Here is a 7946-nt window from a genome sequence, read left to right on the forward strand (position 1 = left end):
ACTTGATTTTCCTTTCCTTCACTTTTACTTTTCATCGTAAATTTCGATCTAACCAAACGGACCCTAAAGGCACTAACCCACTTGGCTATCGAGACATCTGTGTATGTTTTATTGAAAAAATCATTAATTTTTTTTTTTTTTTTTTTTTTTTAGCAATATCCTTGAAATATGCAAGCAGACCTAGATCATTATTATTATTATTATTATTGTTATTATTATTATTATTAGGGTGAACTACATTAAACTCCCCTTTTCTACCTGTGTTTTTCACTAAACACCCCTTTTCTATTTTTTTATCAATAAACCCCCCCTCAACTATTCGAGGGAGGTGATTTAACTAACGGAAGTTAGCTGAAATGAAGCTGTTTGGATATTTAGTTTCTCATATATTTTTTAGTAAAAAATGTCCTTGTACCTATTTTAATATACCCTCACATATATATCTACTCCATTATCACTCTTAGCCGCATATCATCATTGCAACAATACGTACTCTTCCATCATTATAATATTATATATAATTTGTTTCATAATATAATGGTATATATAATATGTACCATTAAATATTATTTATACTATATTTTCAATTCCATCAAGCCTTCAGACCAATATAAATCTAAGTTTTTTTCTTGAAAGTTATCTGCTATATATATATATATTTGAGAATTATATTGTGCATTCATTTATTTGGTTTTTATTGATTTTCATTTTATATAGATTTATTAAAGGGACACTACGAAAAATAATGCCTAATTTTTTTCCTTTTTTATATTAATATTTATGTCTACATGTTTTCTTCTTCTTCTTTTTTGTTTTTTAATTTTATATTTCAATATCATTTTTTTCTATAAAAAAATAAAAAATTCCTTCCATGTGAACTTGTCAATCTAGTAAAATGTTAAAACAAAAAAAAAAAAACAATATAAGTGTTATTTATTTTTTTTTTTCCTAGTTGAGACTCACACACACTACCTCCACTGAGGTAACCCTTGACCTCCCTTTGAGAAGTAGGAGCCTTGTATCGCTAAGCCACAGGCTTGTTGGTAGAAGTGTTAATTTGTGTGAATGATGTCGTTTAGGTTATTTAATAAATAAAAAAACAAGAAACAAAGTAGATTTTCAAATAGATTTTAATGGGTATTTAAGCCAATTTATATTTCAGTTTTCTTTCAACTAACTTCCGTTAGTTAAATCACCCATCTTGAATAATTGAGGAGGATTTTTTGACAGAAAAATAAAAAAAGAGGGTTTAATGAAAAACACAGATACAAAAAAGAGGTTTAATGTAGTTCACCCTTATTATTATTATTTTTAAGGGAAAATGGTAGGAAGTTATTAGCTTTTCCCTTGGGAGAGCACATACATTTTTTTTAATAAATATCACAAAAGCACCAATTATTGTCCTATTTATCTTGTGCTCTCCTTTGTAGAGCTTGTTTGTATAGCTTTTTATATCTATATATATATATATAGACACACACACAACTTCTTACTTTACCCCAAAAGAGAAATTATTGTACCATTTGGGAGTTGAACCCTCAATTCTTTCTCTACTGAAGATAATTACACTAGTTAATTACTGGGAAGTCCCTCTGGGATGCACAGCTTTTTCTCACACCATGCATTATTAATTAAGCTGTGTCTATAGTCTATACACAAACTTAAATGGATATATATATATATATTAGTTCTCGGCTGGAAATGTAACACGAGAATACAATAGCACAACATCTCCTTTGCTCATGAGCATTTTGGTTTTTTATTTTTTTATTTTTCAGTTTTGCTAATTTTCAGAAGTTATTTTTCATGGTATCTAGTATTCTTAGAAGGTTAATTCTTCCACTTGGTTCTAATATTCTTGTCAAATGCATCTCTTCAGTCTCCATATATATATATATATATGGTCCTTTTGTTTTGGTTCATAAGCAAGTGGTACCTACTTCTTTTAGGAACCACTTCACTTGACATATTGAGATTAGAGCATCAGAATTTCTATCAGACTTCATATTCTTGTTTAGGGGTGACCAAAAATCTGTGTCCAAAAGAAGGGTGAAAGAAAATGAAGCAAAAACATGCAAATAAAGGCATTTCAAGACTAGTGAGCCTACTGATAAAAACTCTTAGATTTTGTTTTTTCCAGAAAAGGGTAAGTAGTATATTTCGTAAATAACTGTACAAGCAAGCAACCCGGGAGCAAACAACTATAGTTAAGTAGACTAAAAGTATACACAACAATTTGATTGCTGGGAGAAAAAAAAAAAAACAGGTGAGCTAATACAACAATGATCAATGTATATGAGAGTCACTAGTAGTCCGGAATCCATCTTCGGCCAGTTACACCTGCTTTTCTTCACATCCCACATAAGGTGGAGATGTATACTTTGTATATCCCAATCTTCCCCATGATTCAATTATCTTGAATATTTGAGGCAAATATATATCTAATGGACTCTCTGACTACATTTATAAGGCCTTGGGGATAGAAGACTTCCATCATCACATTCTTCCAACCGAAATAGAGTAGAATTGTCTGTGATTGTTTCCAATTCTTCAATTACCTATTAGAACTTCAAAAAAGTAAAGTTCCTTAACTAATTAAGGGTTAGATGATGATAAATTCGTCATTTAAATCACAAATTAAAGTAATTTTGTTTTGAGCTTCAACCAAAAACAAAAAAAATTGAACATACAACAACCTTCACTTGTTCGGTAATTTGCACAACCTAGCCACTAATTTCTCCAAATAACCCATTCATTTTTTTTCGGTAAATCAAATAACCCATTCATCTCATTGCAACAAGCTAATAACATTTCAAAATCTGCTTCTCCCCATGTACCTAATTCGAGCTGCACAACAACAATAAGATAAAAGGGAATTGAAATAACATAATTAATCCATACAAAAAAAAAAAATGGAAAGAAGAAACCAAAAATTAAACATATAGTTGTTAGGAGCACTGGTGAAGTTCTCAACTACAGACATGGAACTTGGCCACCTGTTGGGCCATAGATCTGCACAAGTATTCAATTTAAATTTAAAATAAGAACCAATTAAAAAAATTAAAAAGAAAATAAATGTTTACTAGAACAAGTGTAGTGATTCACCTGTGACAAGAAGAATAAGTTGTGGTGACTGTGTGTTAAAGATTTATCAAAATTTATTTGGACATAATGTATGGAATGAATGAAAAGATATTATTAAACAAAAATGAATTCTTGACCAGTTCTCCTCCATTTACTTGTAATTTCCAGAGATACAAACATGTGTTAAGTTTCTCCGCTGGGCCAATTTGCACTGCAAAACAAAAAGTCAATGAAATAGGAAGTGATATTATATGTTGAATCCGGAGAGATTTTTAAAAAAAAACAACAACAACACAACAACAAATCCAGCTGAATTAAATGATTGTGTGCTCTTTTTCAAAGAAAAAAAGCTGAGAAATGGATGGAGAGGGTAAGCGGCGAGGGGCTGAAGGTGATGACAGAAGCATAGAGAGCACAAAGAGTGAGATGCAGACTCCAAGCATTTCATCATCTGTGCTCTCTATCTTCTGTCAACAACATCATCAAAATGCCTCCTCTCCACTTAGTCCTTCATTCCCTTTATTATTCACTATAATAATACCATAAAGTTACTACTTCACAAGGATACATGGAAGAACAATAAGCTAGAGAGAGAGAGATTGAAAAAGAGAGAGAGGAGCTTGGAGGGATGACCTATCAGAGACTCCCTATGGCCTCTATTTATAGGGAGAAAAGTAAAAAAAAAAAAAAGAATACTAATTCAAAAGGGTAATTAATATCTTATATCTCTATTATCTGTTTCGTTTACTGGATGCTTTGTAACCGTTTCTCTCCAGGTCAGGGAGAAAAAAAAAAGGGACACCAGGCCACTATAACATTCATAACAACCATGCAAATAATTGTAGCCTGTGAGGACTGAAGTTGCATATAAAAATTCAGCCCTAGCTGATCACCGTCTGATATGATATCCTAATGGTCCCTTGTGAATGATCATGTGGTTCTTACTGTTTTATACAAGATATGTATATATATACAGTAACTTGCAGTTATATGGATATTTATATATGAAGAGTACTGGAGTTGAATGATTCAGTGGATCTCATTGTACCATATTACCTGCCCAAAAGTTTCCAATTAATCCAGTGTCCCCAGAGCAGCTTTTTCATGATATGTACTGTGGGGTAGGAATATTTCTGTGATCTTTTACAAATTGAAAGCCGTGACCTTACAATTGAACTGCAAGTTGTTATGATTCAAATCATGTAGGACTTATTCATCAATGGTACATATATATATATATTCCTAGAACCATATAAAATATAGGCAATCACCAATAATAATGTAAAATCTTCTGCTCCTATCAAATGGTTTTATAGAGAGTTCATTACGTGGTGTGTCCCTTTTCATTCCGAGTAATTGTCATACTTAGGCTGATTTTTTCTGCCGAATAGTCTCACCTAATTAATTTTTATTATTAGATGTCTTAAAATTGATCATATCAAGACCTATTTTAATGCATCTGAAGATTATAAGTGATTCGGACAAGCTTTTCTCTTTAGGGCTTGACTATTCACTTTGATAATTATTTTTCTTTTATTATTCAAGAGTGTTGAAGGATCTAATTAAATTAGGTATTACCTTGTGGAGCAACGATCCACAAATGTGGTGGGATACACCACATATTTGAGTGTCGGTTGAGTCGAGAGTAAGATATTTTGAATTTCCCCCCTTGAGTATTATTAATTTGCACAAAGGAACTATTATGAGGCTCAACCTCACGAGCTTTTAACATTTTGTGATCTGTAATTCTATTGCTAGGAGCTGATCACTTATTTAGAATAGTTTAAGCATTAGAAATTAATGCAGGCACCATATATATGAATATGTTGACTTTGCAAGGATATTTTAGGTGGTGTTGAAACTGGTATTCATGTAATAATGATCAAGCCTGAAATAGTGGGAGCTCATTGATACTATATGATAGTGCTTTTTAATATATAGCGTTGCAATAATGAATTACAGTAATATAGAGACAACATACTTGTATTGAACTGCATATATGTGACAAATGATAGGGTTAATTTTCAATTAAAGAGACCTGATCAAAATGCGCGCACACACCTCATCCCATTGAATTCCTCCTTTCACAATAGAGTTACCTCCCTCCACCATAAAACCAATCTAGGTATAAGTGTATATATAAAGAGAGATTCTTTGGACATGCATGTTAATTTCGGAAAAATAAATAATAATCTTTGGAACTGTTCAGTTCTTGATTCCGAAAACTGAACTAAATAGGTTTTATTTTCAAAATTTTTATTAGATGTTTCTAGAAGGCGAGTCCAATCAAAACTAATGTTTAGATTTCTTTGTAATATATTAATACATTTTTTTTGTCTTGGAAATTAAATACATGACTCCTCCTTTTCGTGCATGGGCAAGATTCTACAACACTTCCACAGAAATGAGTTAAAAGTGTTCAGTTTGTCAATCATAAGAAATCATGGCATATGTGTTTTAATTATTAGCCTAACCCGGCCTTGATATCTCTATGAATATAGATATGTGAAATATATATATATATATATATATATATATATATATATATATATTGTATAATATATTTGTGTGTGTCTGAATTATAATATATACATATAGAGATAGAGAGAGAGGGGATAAGGTGTTTGTGTTGGGGGATGCTTTGCTTCAACTTTCTTCTCTCCATGCTTCTTGGCAAGTTGCCAAATGTGGGCTAGTCCACTGACGCAAACAATAAACAAACCAAGTAATCAATCACCTCTCTCTCTCTCTCTCTCAATGTAGAGTATATATCATTGAAAGTTATGGTGATCAAGATGGTACCCCATATGGGGCGGTGCTGCTTTACTCTCACTTAGTTATAAAGATGATCCGTTGAACGTGTCAGCACCCTACAGCTTTTCATTCTTATCATGAACCCACTTGGACCTTTTTTTCGTTGAAATATATATATATATATGTATAAATGTATATATTATTATACTAATTAATAAATAAATTGTGGAAAAATCTGTATACAGCTGGCTGTGGAGTTGATGATTGAACACACATTAATAGATAGCAAGCGCCGTTGTGTGACTGCAAATTGGAATAGTGAGTGAGAGCAATGGTAATGTGGTGGTGGACCTCTGTGGTGGCCACTCATGCCGTTTTAGGAGACCATATTTTTTCAGACTTTGTGCTTTGCCTTTTTCGGCCTTGTTCTTGTTTGTGAATGATTGGGGGCATTCTCTCTCTCTCTCTCTCTCTCTCGATTCCATCAATGTCTCTATTCAATATTGGATGCTCACGCCATTGAAAACATATAGCGTGAATGCGACACTGAAATCACTAAAAAGAGAGTAATCAACGAGATGACCAATTTTTCTAATGTTTTGTGCTCCATTGTGTCTTTTGTAACCTCTTTCAAGAGACAGACAGGAAGACACATGATGTGGAGGAACCTCCTCCAGTGGAAAGATTCTTGCCTCTCCATTACGCGTCAGATGAGATTATGTGATTTCATTATATACCGTCGCTTAGTAGTGCTGGGACCCACTGCAAAGTATGATTATTACTTCTTTTTTATTTTTTTCTTCAATTATTTTTAAAATATTATATAAAACCATGTTGTTCGGTAAAACGATGACACGTCAATGGTAAGGAGGAAGTTCCACCACACAGGTAAGAAGGATGCAACCTTTTAGAGCTTAATAAATTTTGGAAATTATTGGATAATTTTGCACCGTATGATCTATCTAGTCCAATCAAAATTCCGCTTCAAGTTTATTTGTAATATCTTATTAAACTTAATAGGTCTATATTTCTTACTTGGAATCATAGAACATGTCATTTCAATTCAAGCTCGGCACCACAAAGTATATTATTAACCTCAAACATGTATGTGAGACAACTCGATCACTTCACTGTTCAGGTGGTATTATTTGGTTTGAAAAGTGAGAAATTACTACTTAACTTGTATTGTTATATTATTGTATATATCCACTTACTAATAGTGGGACTCACCATAAAAAAAGAATATTTTTCTTTTATTATATATTTTTTTAATATTATAAAAATGCATATGGTCTAAAAAAATTATGACACATAAGTTCCAAAGAGGTCTTCACGCGTGAGGAGGGAAGAAAGTGAATGCTAAGAGCATCTCCAATGCTAAAACCTATTTTCGTATGCCAAATCTATATTTTGACAGGTGTTACAGTGTCAAAATACTACATTTTAGCAATTCTGCACTTATGGTACATTTCACGCAAAATGCTATTTTTTAACACAACCACTATTCTTTTTCAACTACCATTCCCACCATTCATATTTGTATCAGTAATAATAATACTAGGCACATTCTAAATTAAGTTGTAGACATTAGAAGGAAACTAAAATTAAACCTAATTAAAAAGAAGTACAAATCTAAAATATTTGGTCAAAAAAGGACAAAAAAAAAAAAAAAAAAAAAAAAAAAAAAAAACAAATTTTTTGTAATTTTTTACCACTATTTGTGAATTAATTTTTTTTCCCGAAATTTATATATAATATATGTATATTATATATATAATATACATATAGAGATGTAAGTGGGTAATGACTGATAAGAAACGACACCGTTTTGAGAAATAACAGACTTGCCAAAAAATTTTGGCAGCTGCCATATATAAGAAGAAATTTGAGAATTTCAAATTTTGAGAACTCAAATAAAAGTCCATTGAAGAGGCCTTTTTTTACTCAACTCTCATATTTTAAGTTTAAGAGACCCAAATGAAAGAGCATTTGAGTTGCTCTAAGGCACCTCTAATTCTAATCAAGACCCATTTCCAAGCTCCTTTGTATCATATTAAAACTTTTATAGGTCCACTTTTTTTAATTTGAAATTTTTTATTGGATTGGAT

The sequence above is a fragment of the Cornus florida genome, unplaced genomic scaffold, assembly GCF_030987335.1.
Source record: "Cornus florida cultivar Cherokee Brave unplaced genomic scaffold, ASM3098733v1 CherokeeBrave_3.0.0_Hap2_Chr11, whole genome shotgun sequence".
NCBI lineage: Eukaryota > Viridiplantae > Streptophyta > Magnoliopsida > Cornales > Cornaceae > Cornus > Cornus florida.